Source organism: Lacerta agilis, chromosome Z (assembly GCF_009819535.1).
Source record: "Lacerta agilis isolate rLacAgi1 chromosome Z, rLacAgi1.pri, whole genome shotgun sequence".
Taxonomy (NCBI): Eukaryota; Metazoa; Chordata; class Lepidosauria; order Squamata; family Lacertidae; genus Lacerta; species Lacerta agilis.
This window is the reverse complement of record NC_046331.1, coordinates 14,126,350-14,140,965: the sequence shown is the minus strand read 5'-3', so window position 1 is coordinate 14,140,965 and position 14,616 is coordinate 14,126,350.

Genomic DNA, 14,616 nt, shown 5'->3' with positions numbered 1-14,616 from the left:
ACGGTCCACACCATCATGGGAACCACCTGAGGGAGAAGGACAGGCGGGATCACAAAACCAGGGAGGGCAGATAAGCATGGCAATTACAAAAGGCTGCCCCGAGGGGTCTAGGCCTCAAAGCCTCACCGCCGTAAAAAGGAAAAGACAAGGGACTCACACAAGGAACTCCGGACACCCATCTGGTCACTCAATAGCAGTGGTCAGTTGGCCCTTTGTGGGGTCTCCTTTCTGCCTGAACACCCCTCCCTGTTTCCCCATCATCCAAATTGAGAATGTGGCTTAAATATCCAGGAGGCCATGCAAAAAGACAGGTATGTTTTGTTGGACCCTCATAACAGAAGATATTGGCTTTTTCTCTTGACTTTTTCCCTCTGTAGAAAGGGGGGGGGGCGGGAGAGGAGGTCACCAGGGTGACCTCTTTGGTTATGTGAGATGCTCACTTAAGACGCTGACATTATGTGCCCCTCTGCTGCTGTTGGCCCGACAGCCTTTCTGGGTCATGAGGCAACCTGCAAAAGTGAGGGGAGGGAGGGAGGGAGGGAGAGAGAGAGAGAGAGAGAGAGAGAGAGAGAGAGAGAGAGATGAACAGGACCAGCCATTCCAAATCTTCATATGAAGTTGTCTTCTACTGAGCGGTTCATTTGTCTCAGTATTGTCTACCCTGGCTGGCATCAACTCTCCAGGGTTTAAGGCAGGGGTCTCTATCAGCCCTACCTAGAGATGTCACTGAGCATTGATCCTGGGATCTTTTGTACAGAGCTACGACCCTTGCTAGGAACATAGGAAGTGACCTTGTACTGAGCCAAACCCTTGGTCCAAAACATGTGTTCTGCCATTGATTTACTGCCGTCCATCTAAAACTAAAGATTCTTGTCCTCACAGGCCATAGGAAGTGGCCTTATATATCTCCAGGATTTTAGGCAGGAAAGTCTTCCAGCCCTACTTTGAGATGTTGGGGATTGAACCTGGGACTTTCTGCATGCCAGGATCTACTATTGAGCTACAGCCCTTCCCCCAATTTAATTTACAAGCCCTTCCTTTTAAGTTCACTAGGTGGTCTTAGGCAAGCCATTCTCAACCTAAATGTATGTCCATTTACAATATGAGGACAGTTAACACTGATCTACCTTACAAGTCTGTTGTTTAGTTTCCCCAGCTAATTGTGTGGCATGGTTTGGAAACCAAGAACCACTAAATAACTTTTGTATTGCTATGCTTAACTGCATTGCTTCAATTTGTCTTGGGTTGCTTTTAACCTTTTTGTCTCTGGCTTAGCATTTGGACTGTAAACCCTTTGGAGGCATTGTCGTCCCTGCTTAGGTTACTTTATAAACTGCCCACTTATGCATGTTCAATAAGTGTATGTGCACATCGCAACAAATCCAGAAGTGACCCGGAAACGTAATAAAGATGTTCCTGAAATGTCACTAAAAAGGTGGAGCTGAGGCAGGGGCATAACAGGTTGTTCACGGGCTTTTTCAGCGGGTTTCCATTATACATGATTTCACCAACATACCGGTACATGGTGCCTCGGAATGTAACCTCTGGATAAACGAGGGGCTGCCTGTACTCTGTATAAATAGCAATATCTAATTGCAGACTGCAAAAAGCTAAGTCGCCATGTTTGTGGCCACCAAGAACAGGGGCAAAGTATTTTTCCTAGCCCGGGGGTCTGCAACCTGCGGCTCCGGAACCGCATGTGGCTCTGTCACACCTTTGCCGCGGCTCTGCCGGCTGCGCCCATGCCGTCCACTTCTTTTCCAGGGCGGGTGAAGTTGGGGGGCGGCGCTGCGCTTGTGGCCCCACCGGCTGCGCCCGTGCCGTCCTCTTCTTCTCCAGCTGGCCGGCGGCGGCCCGCCCTCCAGCTGGCCAGCGGCCTGCCCCCAAGGCTGAGGCAGGCACTGCTGCTCTGCTCATGCGCCGTGCCTCGTTTATGCCAGTGCAGGCGCAGCAGCAGACAGCAGCAGCTTCCCTCCTTGGCGCCTGGCCTGGAGGTGTGGCTGCTGCTGGCATGGTGGAGCTGCTGCTGCTGCTGCTGGCGTGGAGCTGCTGCTGCTGGCATGGAGCTGCTGCTGGCTCAGCTGCGGGCTGGGCCAGGGGCGGCGGGTGGCGGGCGAGGGCGAGGAGGAACAAGCCCTCTTTTAAAAAATTGTAGAGGAAGCGGGGCCTGCCTGGAGGTATCCTGGACGCGCCCTCCCCACCCCCAACATTAACCTCTTGGAGATGTGTAACTATTGTCATTGTCCCCTTGCATGAAACAACGAAATTGCTCTATTAAGCGCCATTGTGGGATTTGATGGTGTGTTGTTGTTGTTTTTAAGGGGGCATGCACTGGCCTTGAGTGAAAAACCCACTCACCCTTATATTGTTAGAATCATAGAACTGTGGAGTTGGAAGGGACACCCGAGAGTCCTCTAGCCCAACCCCTGGCAATACAAGTATCTCAACACGTGCTCTCCCATCCAGTTTGAAACCATACCGGGCCCTGCTTAGTTATTTAACTTAGTAGTTGCCTAACATGGGGGTTGGGGTGGGAGTCTCTGGGCAATTTGCCATCAAGCAAAAATTTTGCTGGTCCTCTTCCTTATATTATCACCATTCTTAATGCTATTTATTAGTTGCCTAACACAGGGGAGTTTCCAGAAGCGAAAGGTTCGTTGAGACCTCTTACTTGTATTACTATTATTGGTAACATTAATATTGTTATTGTTATTTCATTTGTTGGTTGCTTGGGGGAGCCTCTGTGTGACTCAAGCAGCATCTGCATTGGGGTATACTGCATTTAGGAGGGACTGTGTTGTTTGCTAGTGTTGTTTGTGTTGTTTGCTAGGGCTTTCAAAAAGGTGTTGAACGGCCTTATTTGCACATGGTTATGCATACCAGTCTCGGTGCTGCCTGGGTTTCAGTATTGCCAATCCTCTTGGTTGACACAGCATTCAGAAAGAGCTTTCAAACTAGGTGTGCTGGAAAAGATCCTGAGGGATTTCTTTTTTTTAAGTAAGGGCAGTAAAGTATCATGAAACTCAGTTAGTTGGTCTGAAGATAATGTCCCCCGTAAATAGAATGTTAAGTTTATGCTGCAGTGTGAGTTTATTCAAAGCATTAACAGGCAGTGCATGGAGCCAAGACTGGATTGTTAGTTGAAATACATATATACATATACATATATATGCAGTGTTATATTTGTTTTAAATGTCACAATGGTTTTGCGGCTCCCAGTTTTTTTTTTCCTTCGGAAACGGGTCCAAGTGGCTCTTTTTGTCTTAAAGGTTGCAGACCCCTGTCCTAGCCCATCTAACTGGCTGGACACACCATCATTTCCACTTCTGCTTTAATAACCATTCAGAGCAAAAAACAAAAGCTTCCCACTCTCACTCTGCATTGCCTGCTTGCCAATTCTCGCATTGTGGCTAAGCCAGTTCAGAAGGGAGGGACAGGAATCATTGTCCCCCCTCTTAATAAGTGCATGGAAACATGGATCCTTCCAGGCAAGGGAAAGGGGAGGAATTTGATTCACATTTAAAGTCAAGCCTAACCAATACACATTTTCCAAAAGAATGTGAACAGAAACATTGCTATCCTTCAAAAAGTGCAGTTCTCCAAATTTTGCAATGCCGCTCTCCAACCAACTACCAGGGTAGTGTGTGCATGAAAATGCATAGATTAGTGAAACAAACATACAAAAATGAATTATATTTTGAGAAATAGCTTTGCAAAACATCTAGATGGCAACCAATTGTCCATCCTTGATGTAAACAATACCAAATGCACCAACTTTTAATAGCCTGGGGGTCCTGTTTTAAATCAGGGATAGTGTCCAAGGGCTCCACTCCCTTTTGGGCACCCTTCTGAGACCATATGCCAGTGGTGGGTGGGGCTAGAGGCAAAAGTGGGTGGAGTAAGAAATGTGAAAGTGTTGTTGTTGTTCAGTCATTCAGTCGTGTCCGACTCTGGGGTTGCGGCGCTCATCTCACTCTATAGGCCAGTGTTTTTCAACCACTGTTCCGCGGCACACTAGTGTGCCGCGAGATGTTGCCTGGTGTGCCGTGGGAAAAATTGAAAAATTCAAGAGAATTACTTTATATATAGTCAATATAGGCACAGAGTTAAATTTTTTAACATTTTCTAATGGTGGTGTGCCTCGTGATTTTTTTCATGAAACAAGTGTGCCTTTGCCCAAAAAAGGTTGAAAAACACTGCTATAGGCTGAGGGAGCTGGCGTTTGTCCGCAGACAGCTTCCGGGTCATGTGGCCAGCATGACTAAGCTGCTTCTGGCGAACCAGAGCAGCGCACAGAAATGCCGTTTACCTTCCCGCCGGAGCGGTCCCTATTTATCTACTTGCACTTTGACGTGCTTTCGAACTGCTTGATGGGCAGAAGCTGGGACCGAGCAACAGGAGCTCACCCCGTCACAGGGATTTGAACCACCGACCTTCTGATCAGCAAGCCCTAGATTCTGTGGTTTAACCCACAGCTCCATCTGACAAATAAACATGCTGCTCTCTCTGCTCCCCATCCAAACAAGCTAGAGGCAGTGTCAAGGATAAATATATTTGAGGGGTGAAACAGGGCCAGTGGGGAGTGTGGCTTGGGGAAAAGAGGTATGTCCCTGGGAAGAGTTCCCAGGGCTGAACAGAGAGGCCTGGTGGGCTGCATTTGCCCCATAGTCTTGAGGTTTACCCTCCTCCCTTGCCCCTTATTACATTGCTTAAGCAGTAGTTCTATAACTCTCCAATGGCAGCTGACAATTGGATGTCATCTCTGTATAGAAAATACTCTCTGTCTTTTCTTTTCTTTCTTTTTTATAATGAAGCCCTGCAGGAAGGCTGCTAGAAACACTTAAATACTTTCCCCCTCCCTCTCTACCCACCAACCTTTTTTTTAAATAAATAAAAAAGCAAAATGAATATAAAGCAGGCAGGCAACCTAAAAACACAATTTCGCATTTAAGCAACATGCTCAAGGTCACCAAAGTGACTCAGTAGCGTCGGAACGGAAGGCCCCGAATGTATGTGGCCTCCCCTCTTGCCAGGAGTTGAAAGGAAAAGGCCAAATCTGTTCAGGTGCTGAGCCCTGCACAGAGCCTCCCCCCCCCCCAAATTGCTGTGGCACTCTGGTTCAGAGCCAGAGGCACTCTGCAGTGCTCGGGTCAGGATCAATCCTCCAAATGCAAAAGACGAGGAAAAGGCGGACTGGCAGAGGTGGGGGGGATGAGGAGGGAGGTTCCTACAATTAGCCAACAAGTGGCTGTTTTGTGAGGGATTGTTGTAGATGTGTTTTAAGTGGTTTTCAGAGTGGAAAATGTTAGGCACTAGAGCGATTGACAGACAAAGAGCAGGAAATGCATTAGGTTTTTTTTTATTGGTCTGTTTTGAACACATTTGACATTACTCTATTAAGCAAGTTCGGTTCTGGCCTTTGGGAGACTATTAAAAGAGAGAAGAAAAGGGAGAGGAGGGGAGAGGAAGGCTGGAGGTGGATAAAGCGTAGAAGGGGAGGGGGGCAATATTATTCAAACAGGCAAGCGGTAACATAATGGCGGGAGGGACTGGAGCAAACTGTGCCAGCCAGATGGGACCCAAATGCGGATAACACAGGAGAGAATTAGCAAAACCTGGCATTGTCTAGGGGAGAATGGGCGCCACTTTTTCCTTAATAGCTCCCTCTATGTGATATAATAATGTCTCATTCAGATGCTGAACCCATCAAGGACAAAAGTCACCAGCAAGGAGCAAAAAGGGAGTTTGTGGGGAACAGGGAATACACACACACACACACAGAGAGAGAGAGAGAGAGAGAGAGAGAGAGAGAGAGAGAGAGAGAGAGATTTTATACTGAACATCAACAAACTATCAGAGTAACTTGACAAAATACACATCTACTGTGAATTACAGGGAACTCAGCTCATTTGGGCAAAGAGGATGATTTGTGACAGCTGTGGGGGGAACAGATGGATTAAAGAAGAGCTCTGGTGTAAGTCTCGACTAGTGGCCCATCTAGTCCAGTAGCCTAGCAGAAGCCTGCAAGGAAGATATCAGTGCAACAGTGTTCTCCCCTCCTGCGATTCACAGCAGCTGGTGTTCAGAGGCATTCATGAACAAAATAGAAAATTCTTTTCAGTAGCACCTTAGAGACCAACTGTGTTTGTTCTTGGTATGAGCTTTCGTGTGCATGCACACTTCTTCAGATACACTGAAACAGAAGTCCTTCTCCTTGGACTTCTGTTACAGTGTATCTGAAGAAGTGTGCATGCACACGAAAGCTCATACCAAGAACAAACACAGTTGGTCTCTAAGGTGCTACTGAAAAGAATTTTCTGTTTTTTTCGACTATGGCAGACCAACCCACCTGTAACTAGAGGCATTCATGCTATCTTTGACAGTGGAGGAGCCTGGCTGCTGGATCAGGCAAAAGGGGTCCCATCCAGCATCCTGCTCCAATGGGAAACATGAAAGGAGCATCTAAGCACAACAGCAACGTGCCCCTCCTGTGGTTTCCAGAGACTGGTATTCATTACTGCCTCCAACTGTGGTTTGTAGATTTCTTTAAGGGCTTTCATCTTCCCCTCCCTCCCACCACCCAATTCAAACTCAGAGGCTCATCTCTACCAGAACTGTTAACTGCATGTGTTCAGAAAGGGTCATATTGAGTTAAATCCCTGATGGGGGAGTGATAGGCAGCAGGTGGAGCCACTGAAAAGAATAGCTTTGTGAGCCTTCAAAAGGTCTTGTCGCTGAAATCCCAAGTTCAGATAGACTGCTCCAGCTCAGAAGTTCTTATTTCCCTGTCTCCCCCCCAAAAAACATAACCCTTCACTGGATGCACAGTCCTATCAGCTGCATCTGGAGAAAGTCACATGGCTTTCCCCTATCCCATAATGTGCATTTCCTGGATCGGGAGTTCAGTCCAGGGAAAGGTACCATCTTTCAAGCAAGCCCCCCACAGCTGTCCTTTGAAGTTAAACTGAAAAAACAACAACATATTTTTAAGCTAACTGATAGAAATTAATTTTGGGTTTAATATTCAAGCAACCAGTAGAGGATAGGAACACATTTCCTTCTGGATAGTTTTCTGAGGGCTGCTTCTCAGTGGTGGGTGGGGCCAGAGGCAAAAGTGGGTGGAGCAAGAAGTGCCTTCAACACTCATCTGTTTCAATCGTCCATCCAATGGTTGTTGTTGTTGAGTGTTGAAGGCATTTCTTGCTCCACCCACTTTTGCTTCTGGCCCCACCCACCACTGAGAAGCAGCCCTCAGCCAGGCAAAAACACTCAGGTACAAAAGCAGGGCCAGTGAGGGGCATGGCCTGGATGAACGGGGTGTGGTCAGAGAGAGAGTTCAAAGGGCCACAGAGAGAGGCCCAGAGCACTGCACCCAACCCCTGGACTTGCAATATAGATTGGGGCTACAATCTTAGTGTAACTCTTACATACGCACAAGTGTGAAAAACAGAAAACAACACAGAAAAATGGAAGCCTCTTTTGCAGAGGAAGAAAACTGTTGAAAAATAAGAGGACAAAATCTTGGGACAGCGCTAGTCCAATAAGCAAGCACTATTGGTCAGTTGGTCTGCCTGTCACAATTGTGGTTCCCTTTGATATTTAACCTTCAATCAGTTCTAAATTATTGTTGTCTGTCTCATGGCTGAAAGGCAGTGTCAAAACCTACAAAAGAACAAACTGACTGCTGTTTGGTTTGGATGGAACTTTCCTAGGGCTGCCATACGTCCAGGTTCTCCTGGACATGTCCGGGAATCGGACTGACAAAATGGCATCCGGGCGGATTTTTGTTGAATTGGCAAAATGTCCAGGAAAACTCTGTTGTATGGCAAGTAGGATGACTAAAAAAGAAAAACATTTCTAAATGATTTTTTTTAAAAAAATGCTTTCAAAATCCAAAAACAGCCTCAACCAATTTCATGTTTCTCAAAACAAAAGCAGCACAAGATTCAAATGACTGCAGTGGCTTTCTTTTCTGGAGGAAGCAGTAGCAGCAACCCTTCCTCCAGCATGCAGAAGCAGCCTTGGTGAGGTGAGTGCTGGCTGCTCTCCCTCGTCATCTCTCCAGTGCCTGCTAAGGAGAGGTGTCCAAGCGGACCTTGCAGACCCTCACAGCTCTAGGGTGCAAATTACCGGTGCACCACCACCACCAATAACATAGAACTCCTTGCACTTTGCTATAGAGAGAGGTGTGTGTGTAGGAGGGGGCAACCCCCCCCCACTGTCTTGCCAGGTCAAGCCTCCTCTTCCTCCTCCTCTGCTGACAGGCTGTGGCTGTTTGTGAGTGTGCCAGGAGCTGGTGTGTAGGAGAAGCTCTCACTGGGCATGTGCACAGACATGCGCATGCAGCCAGCCAGCCTGCTCGCCCTCCCTCCACTACCCGATCTTCCCCACACCAGAAGCCTGAGGCTCCACCTCCCTTGGCATCCAGAAATGGGAAAAGCCCCCCTGAGCTCTTCCAGCGCTATGCCTGGCAGGGCAGCCCATCCCCGCCAGTTTGCAGCTCAAAAGAACCCCACCACCACCTTTTGGGAATATGGCAACCCTACCTTTCCCCCTCACGATTCCCACAGTACCTCAGCTATTGTCTTGCCTTGAAAATTCACTCACACTTTGAAGAGTCTCCCATCAGATCGGACAATGTGAGAAACCCCAGCTGGTGTGGAAGGCAAAATGGGAAGTGAGGTCATTTCATAATTCCCTGTATCCCTATTCCATTATATAGGGAGCAACTGGAGACTGTTTCCACAATCCCCCCCCCATATTTTCAGTTTTTCTTCCACTCACACACAAATGCCCCACATACACATTTGACTATTATATTATATTATATTATATTATATTATATTATATTATATTATATGCACTTATGCATCATAGGATATCAATCTCCCATTCAGAGAGTACTAAACCACCCCATGACTTGTGACAGAGAGGTACAAAGGGCCCCTCCCTCCCCGGTTAACACACCCATGACATATGAATTTCCACTTTTGTTAAGCAAAGGTTAAAAGCTACCAGGATGCCTCCTTTCCTCCTCACTTCCTCCTGTCATGGCCAGGTGAAGAAATTTTGCTGCCTGAGGCGAAAAACAAGATAGCTGCCATTTCAGTTACAGGAGTTGACAGGACTGGTACTGGCTCAGACCCTGCAAGTATCCCTATTTTCCAGGGACGTCCCTGATTTAAAGAAGCCATCCCAGTTTCTTATTTGATCCTGGAATGTCCCAGTTTTCCTTAGGACATCCCTATTTTAATGGGAGAAATGTTGGAGGGTATGGAGTTATCCATCTCCTGAGCCATCTCAAGGCAATCCTGTACAGTGGTGCCTTGGTTCTCAAACGGCTTAGTTGCCAAACAAATCAGCTCCCGAACGCCGCAAACCCAGAACTAAGTGTTGCGGTTTGCGAATGCTTTTTGGAAGCCGAACGTCTGACATGGCTTCCACTTGAGTGCAGGAAGCTCCTGCAGCCAATCGGAAGCCACACCTTGGTTTTCGAATGGTTTTGGGAGTTGGAACAGACTCCCGGAACAGATTAAGTTTGAGAAGCAAGGTACCACTGTATAGGGAAGTTTTTTTTAAAAAATGTTTAATGTTTTATTGTGCTTTTGTATATGTTGGAAGCAGCCCAGAGTGGCTGGGGCAACCCAGTAAGATATGTGGGGTATAAATAGTGAACTTATCATTATGGAATGGGACATCCCTATTTGCATGGGAGAAATGTTGGAGGGTATGCTGGCTGAGTGTTATTACAATACTGCTCTCTTCCACACATGAGGGCAGCAGGTTGGCTTAGAGGGCATAGGCCTGGCAGTGTGGTGCACACAGCCTACAACTACAGCGTATTCCTGCCACACCACACCCCCCCACACACACACCTCAGGGCTTGCTGCTGCAGGCAGCTGCCTCATTCAGCCCAGTATTAATATTTATATCTGTCTCGTCTCCATAAGAATAGAAGAATCAGGCCAGTGACCCATCTAGACTAGCATCCTGTTCTCACAGTGGCAACCAGATGCCCCAACAGGAAGCTTAAAAGTAGGACATGAGTGGACAGCATTCTCCCCACTTGTGATTCCTAGCAACTGGTATTCAGAAGCATTACTGTCTCCTACGATGGAGGCAGAACATAAAGAAGAAGAGCCTGGCTGCTGGATGAGGCAAAAGACCCATCTATTCGAGCATCCTGCTGCCTTTGGGAAGCCTGCATGAAGGACCTGAGTGCAACAACACTCTCCTCCCCATTTGCTAATCCCAGCAACTGGTATTCGGAGGTAAAAATTATCCCCAACAATAGAGGGTAGAACATAATAAGAGCGCTGGTGGATCAGGCCAGTGGTCCTTTTAGCCCAATATCTGGTTCTCACAGTAGCCGATCAGATGCTTCAATGGGAAGTCTGCAAACTGGAACTAAGTGCAACAGCACTCTCCTCCCCACTTGTGATTCCCAGAAAATGGTATTTAGAGGCTTGCTGCCTACAATAGTGGAGATAAAACAAAGCTGTCTGTGTTACATGGGGCCACTAACAGTGGCTCCCCAGAAGTCCTCAGGGGTTGGGCAGGGACATAAGGGGTCAGGTGGTCCCTGAGGTATCCTGGACCCAAGTTGCTATGGGGCTTGTACCTGTTAATACAAGAACCTTGTACCTGACCTGGTAGCCTATACAAGCTCTTGTGGATGAGGTCCTGATTATGGGGTCCTTCCTAGTCCCAAGCGACCATTTTAGCAGCGAGCTTCTGTTTTCCCCACTGAGGAAGGTTGTGACGATCTCATCTGAGGACTGCTGGAAGATTCTTACAAGGTCCGCTGACCTTTCCCCACCCCAAGGCCTTGTGGGCCATCTGCCATTCCGCCCAACACTAAACCAAAAGCCAGAAATGGCAGTTTCTGATTTTGCAAACAAGCAGAAGGTGTCCTGGGATTTCAGAGAGAGCCCTCAAAAGCCAGCCTCATGTGGCTTTATTTTATAGAGGTATTGATTAAAATAAACTAGGGAGACACGTTACATCTTTCCTCAAGGGTCAAGAGTTCAACCACCCAGCTGGTTTTTACCCCGCCAGCCATGTTTTCAGAAACACTTGATGGCCTTCAGCGTTGGATTGAGGTTTCCCTCCCTCTCGCCTCCATCCCCTCAGAGAAGCTCAGGTCAGTCGATGGAAGGTAGGGGAAAGAGGCCTGTGAAGCCTGAGACCACTCTGAGAGGCAAAGTGCTTTAGCCGTGGGGAAAGGGTTTCTTTAAAAAAGAAAAAGAAAATAATAAACCAAATCAATGAAGGTCTACTGTGACATGTTGACCCCTAAGTTACATAGCACTAATAACATGGTTTTTAAGGTGTGGCAGTAAATCCTGTGTGGTGAGTTGAGCTCTCTAAGATTGCGGGAGGTGGGGAGGGAGTTTTAATAATGCAGCAGATGGCCTAGGATAAGGAAACAGAGGAGCAGAGACTCATGACATTAACTTCTACAAAGATAGCTTTGCAGAAATCATGATGGACACGCCTAGCTTAAGCCCTTAGGCAAAAGCAGTATGGCAAGGCAGAGAGGCCTTGTGCTCTCCCTCTCCTTCTCTGAGTAGAAAGCCTCAGTAATGTCAAAGCAGCTGGTTTTGCCCCATAGAGGCCTGTGTCAGCCTACAGTAGAGGCAGAGCTTGTATCTTTGGTTGCAGGAGGCTCAAACCCCAATGCAATGGGCTCTGCCAGGGAGGGTTCTGAACGAGAGCTGGAATGGAAAATTCAGACCTATTTAAATTTCAACAATATGTTAACAAGATGTGAGTGAGACATATCACGTGTTGACTTGTTTTCTGATTTCATTTGTGTGATGTGATTGTGAAGCAAGCTTTTTAAAAATAAAAACTTGCTAAGAACATAAGAATGTGCCAGATCAGGCCAAAGGGGGCCCAACTAGCCCAGCATTTCTGTTCGCACAATGACCAGCTGAGTGGCCTAATAGAAGTCTCACAAGCAGACCCTGCACTCTCCCCTCTTGCAATTCCAAGCAATGGCACACTGAGGTGAAGTTTTCAATTTCATTTCTTATTTTTCCAATTTCCAATTTGGTTTTCAGCATTTCTACATCAACTACCAGTTCGAAAGCACGTCAAAGTGCAAGTAGATAACGGTAAATAGGTACCGCTCCAGGCGGGAAGGTAAACGGCATTTCTGTGCGCTGCTCTGGTTCACCAGAAGTGGCTTAGTCATGCTGGCCACATGACCCGGAAGCTGTATGCCGGCTCCCTCGGCCAATAAAGCGAGATGAACGCCACAACCCCAGAGTCATCCGCGACTGGACCTAAGGTCAGGGGTCCCTTTACCTTTACATCAACTTGCATTTTCTTTTTCTTTTTACGAAAGGTCCACATGAAGTGGTGAAAGTGTCGGACTAGGGTTCAAATCACCACTAGACCATGTAGCTTGCTTGGGCCATTCAGTGCCTCTCAACCTAACCTGCCTCATGGGGTTAAATGAGGAAGAGGAGAGCTATGTATGCTACCTTGAGCTCCTTACAAGAAAAAGGTGGGATATAAATATAACAGATAAGTAAATAATAAACAACATTGTTCAACATTTTCAATGCAAATTTCTGCCAACCTATACATCCTTCTATTTCATTGATTTATTTTATTTTATTTTTTTAAAAATTATATAATGCATATAATGCTTCATTGTCGACAGAACTCTTAAGTGGTTTACAAGCTGCAATTTCCCCTAATAGACACATTTTCCAAAACCATTTGCCCTAAAATAAAGCATTTTCATATGTTATTTTCAAGTCAGGGGGGATTAATTTTTATGGGCACTTTGCCGGTATATACATTTTAAAAAAACATGTTATTTGGCAGGAAAACCACATTGCAAAATTCAGAGAAGTGCAAATTTCAAAGGATGCCTGAGTTTTGGTCCTTGTTGACCTCCATCTGTCTTGGATGCTCAAGATGTTAACTGAAACGATGGCAATTGAGAAGTGGAGGAAAAACAAATGTTCTGAGCCCTCGATCAGCTTTATCACACACAGAAGGGGGTTCTGCATTGTGAAGCCTACACCATGAATACATGGTTCTTCTGGATCCCCTCCTTGCCAGAAAAAGGTGTAGTTTATCTCTCTGAGGCAGACATTCGAAGTGAGTCTGGTCTCCTGTAGAGTGGCAACATCAGTGTTGAACATTCTCAGTTCATGGTCAATGATGGCCATCTTCCGTGAATCATTGACCTGCAACAGGTTGGTGGACAAGCCTGGACACATGGTCCTGACATTTCAGCTAGCTAGGCATAAGTCAGGTTCTTTCTTTCTTTTTTTGCCTGCTGAAGCAGTTCAGTCCACTTGTTTAGTGATACTCTGAGTTTCAAGAACCCACTGATGCAAGTGGACTGTGACAGGTCAACACTTTATTTACTGGAGACTGTCCAGCTAAAGGTGGGCAGCAACTAACCAGTGAGACATCTCCCACCGATGAAGGCAACCTATAGAACTGGTACCTTCCGCCAATCAAGTTGAACTTATTTCTGCTGGATCTATCAGTAGCTTTTGATACCATAGATCATGGTATCCTTCTGGAGCTTCTAGAAGAGTTGGGAGCAAGGGGCATTGTTATGCAGTCGTTCTGCTCCTTGTCTAGAAAGTCATGTTGGAGGATGAGTATTCAGAGCCCTGGGCTCTCACCTATGGTGTGCCTCAGAACTCTGTCCTCTCCCCCATGCTTTTCAACATCTATATGAAGCCGCTGGAAGAGATAATCAGGGAGTTGGGGATGGGTGTTCACCAGTATGCTGATGATACCCAGCTCTACCTCTCTTTTAAATCGGAACCAGTGAAGGCAGTGATTGTCCTTTGTGAGTGTCTGGAGGGTGGAGGGTGGATGGAGGCTAACAAATTGATGGTGGCTAATGCCTAAACCTTTCTATCCCAGTGAAATCACTGAGATCATCTGCAGGAAGGTAGTTGGTCATTCATTTAACAAGAAACTGAGCCTTTCGGGTCATCAGCCCAGTCCTGCAGAATACTCTGCCTGTAGGATTCAGTGTGTCTCTTCTGAATCAACTTTTAAACACCTGCTGAAAACTTTTCTATTTTGCTAGGCCTATTGTACAGTTTTATGTTTTATTGCTGCAAACTGCTTTGATTTTTTTAATTACATCCCTTAACAAGTTAGATGTTTCTAAACACATACACCTCTTCCCATCCTCCATCAAAGCAAGCCAGATACAGTTCAAGGATATATCCCAGTAGGGAAAAACAATTGAGGGTGCAAAGGAAGGGTGATGAAGGGTGTGGCCATGGAGGGATGTGTGTGGCCTAGGGAGAATTTCAAGGGCCAGATAGCAAGCCCTGGAGGGTCGTTTTGGGGCCCCAGACCTGAGGTTCTCCACTCGTCCTTTAGTGCTTTAGTCCTTTAGTGCTGTCCTGATACAGAACCTATAGAGATCAGTTAAAATAACAAAGCAGAATGTGGCATTTTAACAAATCAACCCACAACATTCATTGCCTCAAAGCTCAAATGGATTTAAAGAGAGAGTGTGTGTAAATAGATAACGGTACCACTTTCATCTCTAGGGAAGAAGTAGCTGCATTTCATCTCTTGGTCTTGACCCTTTACTACGCTCTTTATAACTCTCTGACT